The sequence below is a fragment of the Helianthus annuus genome, chromosome 4, assembly GCF_002127325.2.
Source record: "Helianthus annuus cultivar XRQ/B chromosome 4, HanXRQr2.0-SUNRISE, whole genome shotgun sequence".
Classification (NCBI taxonomy): Eukaryota; Viridiplantae; Streptophyta; class Magnoliopsida; order Asterales; family Asteraceae; genus Helianthus; species Helianthus annuus.
Genome location: NC_035436.2, coordinates 98,024,995 through 98,037,213, shown reverse-complemented (window position 1 = coordinate 98,037,213; position 12,219 = coordinate 98,024,995). Strand labels below are relative to the sequence as shown.

Sequence of the window (12,219 nt, the reverse complement as noted above, 5' to 3'; positions counted from 1 at the left end):
CGCGCTTTGCAGCCGAGTCGATAATATGAGCCGAGAACATAATTCAGACCTAAAGACATTTAAAAATATTACATACATTGTGTGTGTATATATATATAAAAGCACTCACGTTTCGCAGCTACAACGCATAGAAAACCCTTATGATAAACAGGGAAACCCTTATGATAAACATTATATAGTATAGTGGGTTATACTCGCGCTTCGCAGCGGCCAGGCTCCACTTTTTAACCATTTTTATTGCTATCGATGTCTGTTTCGGTATTAGTACTCGCTATAACAACCGAAAGAGAAAAAAATAAAAAAGTACACCGAACCGGTACCGATGTTGTTTGATTGGTATCGATCCGGTTCATTTCGTTACCACGGTAGTCGCATCGATATAGGCAACAAACACAAGTTATTTAAAGTATAAGGTTGCGATTATCGTTATATTAAAAATTAGAAGGTATATCATAAATATATAATGATGGCACTTGCTATAACAATCGAAAGAGACAAGAAAAATAACAATTGATCGATAACAATAAAAACGCATATAAATCGAAAATAAGAAAAAAGAATACTGAACCGGTAGACGTTCGCTTGGCATCGGTCTGGTTCGTTTCGTTACGTATGCAGTACCGACAATCGATATCGTTAAAGAACGCAAGTCGTTTAACTGTTTTGACCCGAAATTACTGGTATGGTTAAGTTTGCGGCTTCTTACGGTACTTCCCACCTTTATTAGAAGCTGAGAATGACCTGAAATTACTGGTATGGTTAAGTTTGCGGCTTCTTACGGTACTTCCCACCTTTATTAGAAGCTGAGAATGACCTGAAATTACTGGTATGGTTAAGTTTGCGGCTTCTTACGGTAGTTGAATTAGCATCAGCAATCTCATACAAAAGTAATGCATCTGTTGGCACATTGACTCTTCTCTTTCTTACTGAAGCAACCACCACTTGAAACAAACGGGTCATCAACGGGCTGCCCGCAGGCTTATGGTTCCTATAAAACCAGGTACCAGAGAAGAATGAAACTACACCCACTGCCATGGCTAAAGTAGGTATACCAAAGCCCCAAATCCAACCCACGTAATCTTGTACCCAAACAATCAAAGAGGAAATTAGACCAAAGCCAGTTTCCTTTCATATACAATAAGCCATATCTAATATATTCTTGATGATTAAAATAACTTAAGTGGGCTTACAATGGCATACAAAATTGAAGAGCTAGCTATAGTCCAATATTTTCCAATATAGCCATCCGCAAGAAATGCTCCAAACAAACAATGGGGTGATGTAGCATGCACGAGTCCAATTTGATAAATTTCTTGAGGCCGTAGCGCTGTGCTGGTCGAGTTCACCCGTAAAATACAACAACAGATTGGAACTCATCCTATAATATGCTAATCTTTCAAGACTCGCGGTTGCTGCAGTGATTGTTACAACTTAGAAACTACTTTAGAGTAGTATTTATTTTATCGGACTTTCATACGCATGAGAAGTTTAAGTGTAACTTGGTTTCAAAATGGATGAAAGTATTTAAGGTACAGATTAAAGAATGTTACAACTTAGAAACTGTTTTAGAGTAGTATTTATTTTAAGGTATATATCTAGTATATACTATATTAGAAGTACCAGCCATCATGATCTTGATTCTAGTTGTTGATGAATTCCAGTTGAAAATAAAACATGATTGTGCCTACACTAAGCAAACATGATATTTTTTTCTTTAAAATGCATACCTCAAAACTTTACAGCAATGATCAACCAACATGCTTCGTCTTTCATGAGTGGCATTTCACTCTTTCTAATGGGCCGTGCTCTTTGTTTAGATTTATCGATGGTTGATGTTGGTTTTGATGTTTGACCCGAATCAGTAGAATCCAATTGGTCAGCTTGTTGTTCTATGGATACATCCACATCCACCCCAGTGGCTAATGCTACTCCGAATCTTGGCTTATGGTGGGTAGAACAAATTTAAGAGCACATCTTTTATTAATCTTTTTGAATACCATAAATAAATGATATTCCTGCATTAATTACAAAAACTATGCTAATATATAATAATAATAATAATAATCCATCTTCTGTTCATAAAGGGATGATCCTGAAGACTCAACCGTGCCCCACTCTTTGCTATATAATATAAATTACAAAATTAGATTAGTATAAAAGAACCGGAATATGTTTGATAGACCGGTTACTAAACATGACCGACAATTCCTAAACAAACAATTAATGACATGTATTCACTTACGACTTACGCTTGAGTTCGAACTTAAAGTTAAACAAGCCAGCTCAACTCGGCACGTTTATTTTTTCGAGCTAAAAAGTGAGCTCGAGCTCGGCTCGTTTATTTTTTTAGCTGAAAAGTTGAGCTCAAGCTAGGCTCATAAAAACTTCGAGCCTAATCAAGCCGGCTCGTCAACTTTTTCTTAATTTTTTTTATATTGATAAAAGAGACAGAGTAAAAAAATATTAACAAAGCTATCAAAGCTTGCAATGTACTCTTAGCAATATGGATCCTAGTAGGAATCTGTTTTGTATTATCTGGGATCTGTTTTGTATTATCTGGCTGGGGTACAACGACTTTAGGAACCACCTCTTTCTTGACTGGTCTTTGGCTCATCATTTCCAAAGAGGTACTCAAGTGAACTCTATCCCCCTCCACTGCTGACACCACAGTCCATGATATCTACTTATGAATTCAGCAAGAAGCTGCCACAAGAGATAATCACAGATTGAATGTAGACTCAAAAGTAATTTGGGAGGTGATTTGAGTGTGTTCAAATGGGATGATATACCTATTATACCCTTTCTTTACTTTAAAGCATCACTTTCTCTTCAATATCTCTTAACTGTGAAACCAAAAAAAAAAAAAACAAATTTAACAAATGACTAAAAATAGTGATTAGTCCGGACTTACCTTTAAACGCCAGATTCTTAGTCAGAGAGATAGCTTTACGAAATCTGTAACAGAACCTTAACCGGAGACTCGTCGAAACCTTGTCGGTTCTCTGTCGGATCTTGATCGAGGTTCTGAAACAACCCTAAGCAACTTCATTCATCTAATTATAGACCGATCTTTAATTGAAAATTAAAATGATTAGTGATTTAACGCTTACCGGGGTATGGTCGAAATGCTAGCTGGAATTCTAAACGCCTCACCGGATCCTACGCCTTCATGTCGTCGGCATCACCGTCACTCTTCCGAATTCCTCCCTTTTCTCTTGATTGTCTGCATCTCTCTCCTTCTCTCTCTCTCTCTCTTTATAACTCTCACTCTCTCTTCATTTAGTTGCAGTTTACACATATAAGTGTATAGATTCGATGGATGGGTTAGTAAGAAGGTGAATCGAGGGTTCTTACCCGAACCAGACCCTGCATGCACCATAGTGTCACAGGCATTTGTTTCCTGACCTGATGCTCCCAGACAAATGTTTTTGCCGCCTCGTCACCTTTTTAAGGCTCTCAACGTGCAAAATGAATTAATATACATGAACTTAATAATATCAAACTTTCATTAGCTCTGCAAATAAATGGTAATAATTTCATAATATCTGAAATTGGGGGAAAACACAAAAAGAAAACGAAACCCTAACATTCTTTCTATTCAAACAATAGTATCACCGGCATCCAAAATAAAATATCTAAATCACACAAAGTTCATACCGTCCTTATCATCATCTCATCGTCACGCTCTCCAAGATCAATCACTGCACCATCAGGGTCTTTCCAGACTTCCCTTTAGTACAAAAGTCGATATTCAAACCTGATTATAGGCAACTGAACTCGCAAATGACCACCCGATTCAATCATGGATTCCATCTTAAATAATTGTGGGTCTGAAACGTCTAGGCAGATTCAATTGACGTCTTTAATTCAATTCAGTTGATTTTAATCATGAAACCTAATTGATTATTTGGTAATTGCTTCCACCGTTTCAATCATCGCGTCTTCAATTTACATTGTCATCAATTGACTCTTCAATTTACACCGACTGTTGGGCTGGAGATTTTTTTATGCAAGATTCGTTTAGGCCACAGACATCATTGAGGGCAAATATGGGAGAAGGGGGTGGAAGATTAGGGTAACAAGCATGACTCTTGACTTGCCATCTTAAAAATTGTAAGGGAAATTACAATTTTAGACATGGGAAATGCTTATATATAGTATATAGATTATTTTTTATTTTTACTTTTTTATAGATATTCTTATTATTCTTAATAACTATCTTAAATCACAAAGTTGGTGGCTTTTATGTCACCAACGTCCCCACTTTTATACTTTGCCACAATCGCCCCCTATACTCTGAATTACCACAATCTAACCCTCGCCTTTCAAACTTTGCTATCGTCCACCCCTCTACTTTGCTTTTCCACCACCCCCTCAACTACTACGTACGTACGCCACCAACCCTCTACTTTTTCATTTATACTACCACTCCCTCATCTTTTACATATTTCCGTCACCACCTCTGTACTTTTACACTTTACCTTTTCCGCCACCACAGCATCAACGCCATTTCGCCACCACTTCTCTACTTTTATACTTTCCATTTTTACCCTACTACTTTTATTTTCCCTCAAATTTTAGACTTTACGTGTTTTTATCCTTTGCAATATTACTTCATTTTAGCCACTAGACTACTACTCCTACTTTGCAAATACCATTGTATTGTGTTTTACGAAATGTCTTAGTCATTGTGTTTTGTTGGTGCATTTATGTCTATCGCCTCCGTCAATTCAGATCGTAGCTGAAACAGATTTATTCTAGCCTTATATTGTTATAATTAGATAGAAAAGGCAAGGTGACAATATTGTAAATAAGGAGAATCTCCTTATATCCTTGGCCTATAAATAGATGAGGTAGGGTTAGAGATTAAGATTTTTGGAGATTTTTGCTCATTTGAAACTTTGGAGAGCTAGAGCTAGAGAGAGAAAGTCTAGAGAGAGAAAGTGTTGTCCACGTGATTCAGGTGTTGTACGTTTTCAGATCATTGAATAGAATCACCGATTAGATTACGTTCTCGTGTGTTCGGTCACGTTCGTGTACGGATTCCGCTCGTCACACATTCGGTTCGCAATCGTTTCGGAGTCAAAACCTAACAATATATTTATATACTTTTATATAAATATTTATAGATTTTAACCTCTCGAGGACTAAGTCTTTCCAGGACTTCTTAATTACCGACAATAAACGAACTAAGCAAGTTTAGCTAAATGAGTTTTCATTAAGCTAACAACTTACCGTCGAATCGTTCGGTCAACGATTCGATAGAGCTCGGTGACACGTAGTTTACTTATCGATTTTATTTAGAAACTTATAGATATTCCTTGTTAGGGATATTATAGAATGCACGTTAGCGAATCACGTTTGGAAACGACACTATGGAATGCACTTTTAGCTAGCTTTGCACAAGGATATCCAGGTGAGCTCATAACCTCACCTTTTTACGGTTTACATTTTTATAAATGTTTTCGGGGTGGAAAGACATGCACATTTTTGAAAAGCATACAAGGTTTTCGTTAAACATAAATTACACATTTCTAAACCGTGTTACAAACAAATTTTAACTATCATAAATGGTTGTGAATTTCAATAAACACAAATGGTTTACGAAAAGTTTATGTTAACTATACCGATTTTTCAAACAAGCGTATTTTTGAAACGTACATACAACATTTTCTAGTTTTCTAAACTTCGGGAAATACACGTGCAATGGTATGTAGAAAACTAAGGAACGGTACATAGATCACGTTACGAATAGGGTGAAACTTAAGCACCATTAATCAACATATACATTTAGACCGGGGAACGAAAGGTTAGATCTAATGGGTTTCAGACAACCTCACTCTTGGCCTACTTCTACCAAAGAGTACTTTCGGGTCTTAGTCGATCTTGACAAAAACGCCTAGGTTTGGATACTTCCTATGTCTTGACATATGTTAATGTCGTAGCTAAATGTTAGCGATCTCAAATTCCTTGAATTTACAACTCACAAACTTACGTTTACAGTTTACAAACTTACACTTACATACCATGTTCTATACAAATACAACGCATAGGATTATGCGTGCATGTTGTCAATGTCAGGGTGGACATTGACGGATACACAAATTTTACAAAGACAAGGGTTTACAAATACAAGGTTTTACGAACATAATGCGTTACAAATACGAAGTTTCATGAATACAAAGTTTCCATATAACATGCCAAAGAAATGATTTTAATTCATTTTCTCAACAACATCTTAAAAACCGGTTATTCAAAAAGATTTATTTTAAATCTTTTACAAACAAACTATGAACTCGCTCAACTTTATGTTGATTTTTTGCATGTTTCTTTCTCAGGTTGCATTCAAAATCATGGCATGGTTGGAATAGGAGAACTATGTGGATTCGAGTACTTAGTGGGCGTTCGCATTCTAGAAGTCTTAGCATTACTTGCTTCCAATGTGCATTGAAGATACCAGTCCAGTCACGCCAAGCTCTAATATTTCGGGTGTGACAGATTGGTATTAGAGTTATAGGTTACAGCGAATAGGGTTTCTGTAGAGATACCTAGGATCTAACCTCACTTTTCTCTGGGGAGTTAGATCGTTAAGACTTCGAATACATACAGAACGCCTAAGACTCGAGTATGGTCTCCAACCATTGCCGAAAAACAAAGAGTCAAAATTTTGTTTTCAAACATACGCTAATGTTGTGTTTTATACTTGGTACACGAAACAATTACATACAGTAAACAAAACTTTGAGAGTTTAGGAAACATGCATTTAGGACCTTCAGAAACTTATGACGAAGTTCATTAAAAGTCATCACGTAGGAACCATGTCTATTAACTCGGTCAAACGTCATTATTATGTCGTCCATGCTATTTTATTTAACCGAGTAGGTAACCTACGCAAAACAAAGTACCAGCATGTAGAGTTACACGAAACACAATCTATACATCAACGGAGGTTGAAGTACGTCACATATGATTTTCGAGGCAGAGTCACTGAGAAGACACTATGGAGTATTTCAGCGATGATGCTAAACCTGTCAGCAGGAGAACTACCGATCAGGATGTGGCAACTTGTCACGCGATCCTGCAACGGCACGAATCACGCCAAGGAGAAGATGCATGTCTCCGCATTCCCCCTATCTCATTAAGGACAAGTACGCTATGTTTGACATTCCATGGTAATGTCACCTAGCAACCGGGCATCACATGCAACCCAGGTAAAGTCCTTAAATTTCTTTTATTGAAATTCCGACTTTGCATCTAGTGAGTAGAGTTTCACATCTCTACTCCTCTTAATGGTCCTTGTATCACGATAATTTCTTTCATTATAGCGAACACTCATTTGCTTCATTTCTTGAAAAAATTCATATGTTACACATGCATTGTTTGTTACACATGTGGTTTCACTTTGAATGATCGTTTTCATCAAAAATTTCAATTATTATTTCGCTATATCTAAATTATTGCTTCATGATCTGGGTGATCCGCATTCTTGTAAGTGTTGACTCCTTGCTATCGAGTCAATGAATTTCTTGAAAACTTCTTTTCTTTTCAAGATATGTACATGGTTTTTCGTCGTAACCATGCCGAAATTTCCTTGTCGATACGTGTATTTATTTGTCGGATTGCACCGGAACCAAGTTCAATTGTTTGAACTTGTCCATTACACATATTCAATTCAAGACACCATATGATGTATTGAAAACATCATATTCAAATTTGTTTTAACAAGCGTTTCATTTGTTCTGAGTTTTAGTAGACTTGTTTGTTCTACGACTCCATTAAGTCGTTTTTGATTTCGACATCATGTGGGGGTGTTTTCACTAATTTGAAGCTTGTGCTAATCTCGTTTACACATCTCATACACGGATTTATTTATTTATTTATTTTAAATCCACTTTGATTTATTATATTAAAGCAGTCTTAATACAATCGTGTGTTAAGATAATGGGACACAAATTCATGTTATATTCCGGTGTACCTCCTAACGGTTCTTTAATTATCGATCAAAAGTTTTGCGATGTTCATTGCTTCTTCATCTTCGATAGAAAACAATATTTCTTTGAGGTTCTATTTTCAATTAAAAATCCTATGATGTTTATTTGGGACAAAACATTCAGATTCACTTCATTGTGCTTTCCTTTGATTTCAAACACGGTGAACTTGTACGGTCACCGCTATTATTGAATTATCTCGATCACTACGACACCTTGTGGTGTCGGTACAACTCGTAGCTCGTGCTAATCATGATCGAGCTCTTCATGCAAAACCATTTCACTCAAGCTTGTTGATTCTAAGTTCCATTTAGTGGATGTTATCGTTTCTAGAATTCATATGCATATTGTGAATGTTTGTTTGGAATTCTATTGCTCAAAATTCCTCTTTTATTGGAACCCTTTTAACTTAGTCACACTAGTGACTATATCAGTAAGTCTCCTTCCCTTGACATCAAATTTCGAAACAAATTCCTTTTAAACCGTTGGGTTCTTATTTTTGTAGTACGTCCTTGAATTCACATAATTCGAATAGGTCTTGATTCGATTTCATGGTCATTCACTTTGGTATTATTCGTATCTACCTACGCATAACATAACTCTAAAGAGTTAACGTAGTCTAAATTTCGAGGATGAAATTTTATTAACAGGGGGAGAATGTGACAACCGGTAATTTACGGCTCCTAATTACGCGCAAAACAGGCATTAGGACGATAATAAATAGTATTTAAGACGTAAATAAATTTAATTAGGCCTTTAGTATGTCTCGGAACGTCTAACCTGCTTTACAGTGCGCGAATGGAGGTTTAAGGGAAAACCGCTGAATATTAAAGGGTAACAAACTAAAACCGAATAAAATACTGACAACACCGACAAATATTAAATTTTTACGATATATTTTAGCTTCGTAATTAAATTTTAATATGCGTAGTCGAAACCGGATCGAAAAACGGATTAACACGGCAACGGCGCAATTTTTCGCGATTTTTACCGTAAGCAACGAACGTACGCGTCAAACGCGACTACCGGCACTATTTTACGTCTTTTGACATTAAAACAATAATTTCCGACGATTTTTAGAAAAACAGTTTCAAAAACGGGTTCGTAAATGGATCTCATGTATGTAACGGGCCACATAAAACACGGGATTGGGCTTGTGGGCCTTGGGGCCAAGCCCACTTAAAACAAAACTCAACCTAGCTATAAAAGGAGCTCAAACCTTAAGATTCTCATTTGTTACATCAGCCGTTTCAAGTTTCTTGTCCCTCTCATCTCATTGTCTGCTAATCCAAGAACACACCCATAGAAACCTTATCTACAACTCAAATACACACACATAACACAAGCCAAACACCCTCTCGGTCACCCCTCCCCCTCGATGACCGACCGTAACCAGTGGAGCCGGCGATTGCCGGCTGTCTCTCTGATGACAACCACACCCCCCCCCCTTTGGCAGTTCAAGCGACGACCACCACCATTGGGTGGTGGTGAGTGACGAACACAGAAAAGGAGAGATAGAGGAGAAATCGGGATAGACAGAGAGAGAGAGAGAGACAGGGATAGGGAGCAGCGCCGCCGACGGCAGTGGAGGCGGCATCGGGTGTCTCGATGAGTTGATGATGAAGATGACGCTCGAAGATGTTGATGACGGTGGTGGAGCGACAACTTGTGTTGTTGGGGCCGTCTAAAAACAGAGGAAACTCTGCCCGTTTTTCGAGAAAATTCGTAAAAAATAAAAAGCGTTTTATTATAAAACAAACTATCGGATTCAAATAATCTTTTAAAAAAACGAATACAAATATATAATTACTTACGACAACACTTTACAAATTACGAAAATGACGATTCGGAAACTATTTACAACAATAAATATAGTTGTTTTAAACTTCGAAATATCGACAATTCTTTTATAAAAATAAATATAGTTTATATATTTATTACGAACATCAAATAACTCGGATTTCCTTTATAAAAATACATATAGTTTATGTATTTAATTCAAAATATCAAAGAACACGACTTCTTTTTATAAAAATAAATATAGTTATATATTTATTTTCAAACACAACAACTCGATGATCTTTTATAGAAATAAATATAACTATTACATTTATTACAAACGACCTCAACACGAAAAGACGATTGAATAAATATACTTTTTAAATTTAATTCAAACGCCTAAACGACATATACGTATATTTTGACAAATATCATACGAGACGTGATATATAATACGAGTTTGTTATATACTATTTTCATAGAAATATTCGTTACATACACGTACGACTTCTCGGGATGACTAACGCGATTATAACAATATATTTATATATTCTTATATAAATATTTATATATTTTAACCTCTTGAGGACTAAGTCTTTCCAAGACTTCTTAATTACCGACAATAAACGAACTAAGAAAGTATAACTTAATCGTTTTCATTAAGCCAACAACTTACCGTCGAATCGTTCGGTCAACGATTCGGTAGGGCTCGGTGACACGTAGTTTAGTTACCGCTTTTATTTAGAAACTTATAGATATTCCGTATTAGGGATATTATAGAATGCACGCTAGTGAATCACGTTTGGAAACGACACTATGGAATGCACTTTTAGCTAGCTTTGCATAAGGATATCCAGGTGAGTTCATAACCCCACCTTTTTATGGTTTACATTTTTATAAATGTTTTCGGGGTGGAAAGACATGCACATTTTTGCAAAGCATAAAAGTTTTTCGTTAAACATAAATTACGCATTTCTAAACTGTGTTACAAACAACTTTTAACTATCATAAATGGTTGTTAATTTCAATAAACACAAATGGTTTACGAAAAGTTTATGTTAACTATACTGGTTTTTCAAACAAGCGTATTTTCGAAACGTACATACAATGTTTTCTAGTTTTCTAAACTTCGGGAAAATACACTTGTAATGGTATGTAGAAAACTAAGGAATGGTACATAGATCACGTTACGAATAGGGTGAAACTTAAGCACCATTAATCAACGTATAGATTTAGACCGGGGAGCAAAAGGTTAGATCTAAATGGTTTCAAGCAACCTCACTCTTGGCCTACTTCTACCAAAGAGTGCTTTTGGGTCTTAGTGGATCTCGACAAAAATGCCTAGGTTTGGATGCCTCCTATGTCGTGACATATGTTAATGTCGTAGCTAAATATTTGCAATCTTAAATTCCTTGAACTTACAACTCACAAACTTGCATTTACGGTTTACAAACTTAGACTTACATACAATGTTCTATACAAATACAACGCATAGGATTATGCATGCATGTTGTCAATGTCAGGGTGGACATTGACGGGTGCACAAATTTCACAAACACAAGAGTTTACAAATACAAGGTTTTACGAACATAATGCGTTACAAATACGAAGTTTCACGAATATAAAGTTTACATATAACATGACAAAGAAAATGATTTTAATTTGTTTTCTCAACAACATCTTAAAAACCAGTTATTCAAAAAGATTTATTTCAAATCTTTTACATACAAACTATGAACTCGCTCAACTTTACGTTGATTTTTCGCATGTTTCTTTCTCAGGTTGCATTTCAAAATCATGGCACGGTTGGAATAGGGGAACCATGTGGATTCGAGTACTTAGTGGGCGTTCACATTCTAGAAGTGTTAGCATTACTTGCTTTCGCTGTGCAATGAAGATAACAGTCCAGTCACCCCAAGCTCTGATATTTCGGGGTGTGACACACGGAAAATCCCCACAAGCACAAATGATTAACTAATTGGCAGGTGAATATTGTGGATAGTACTATTTGGACTGAGAAGCCTAAACCGCATGGCTGGATGCCATTGAGACAGTGTGGTTGCACATATTCATACACTAAGACATGCTATGTTGTGTTAGGCATAGCTACCAGGGTACTATTATTACTTGTTTGTTATGGTTGGTGTTGGCCAAGTTGATTTGGAGACACATCGAGGCTTCACTTGTGGACTTGGTATAATTACATCGTATACGGAGAACTTTATTTGTGTTCTTGTTCATAGAGACAAACAAAATTTGGGGAGCATACCAACTATTTGTAGTTGACCATTTTTAAACATGCTTTTCAAGTAAACAATTACTTGAGTGATACATGTGTTTGTTGCTTGAAGTTTTGCAGTACGGATATACATAGAAGCTTACCTACTATACGAATAAAGTTGTTCGTGCGAACAAGTCGTTGTAACATATTCGTAGTATGTAATCAATAATG

The 12,219-nt window shown here is 36.3% G+C and overlaps 1 long non-coding RNA gene across 3 annotated transcripts; it reads right to left on the bottom strand.

The window, feature by feature from the left end:
- Positions 1-394: 394 nt before the first annotated feature.
- LOC110936632 lies at positions 395-4,106 on the bottom strand. 3 transcript variants are annotated; one of them, XR_004891496.1, is made up of 8 exons: positions 3,658-4,106; positions 3,355-3,514; positions 3,111-3,273; positions 2,912-3,024; positions 2,790-2,843; positions 1,728-2,703; positions 1,191-1,412; positions 395-988 (listed from the first exon to the last, which is right to left on the bottom strand). It is a non-coding gene; the product is annotated as an uncharacterized LOC110936632 (long non-coding RNA). The 3 variants fall into 3 exon arrangements; XR_002590170.2 differs by having other exon boundaries at positions 3,355-4,106; XR_002590169.2 differs by having other exon boundaries at positions 423-1,079; positions 3,355-4,106.
- Between the last annotated feature and the right edge of the window lie 8,113 nt (positions 4,107-12,219).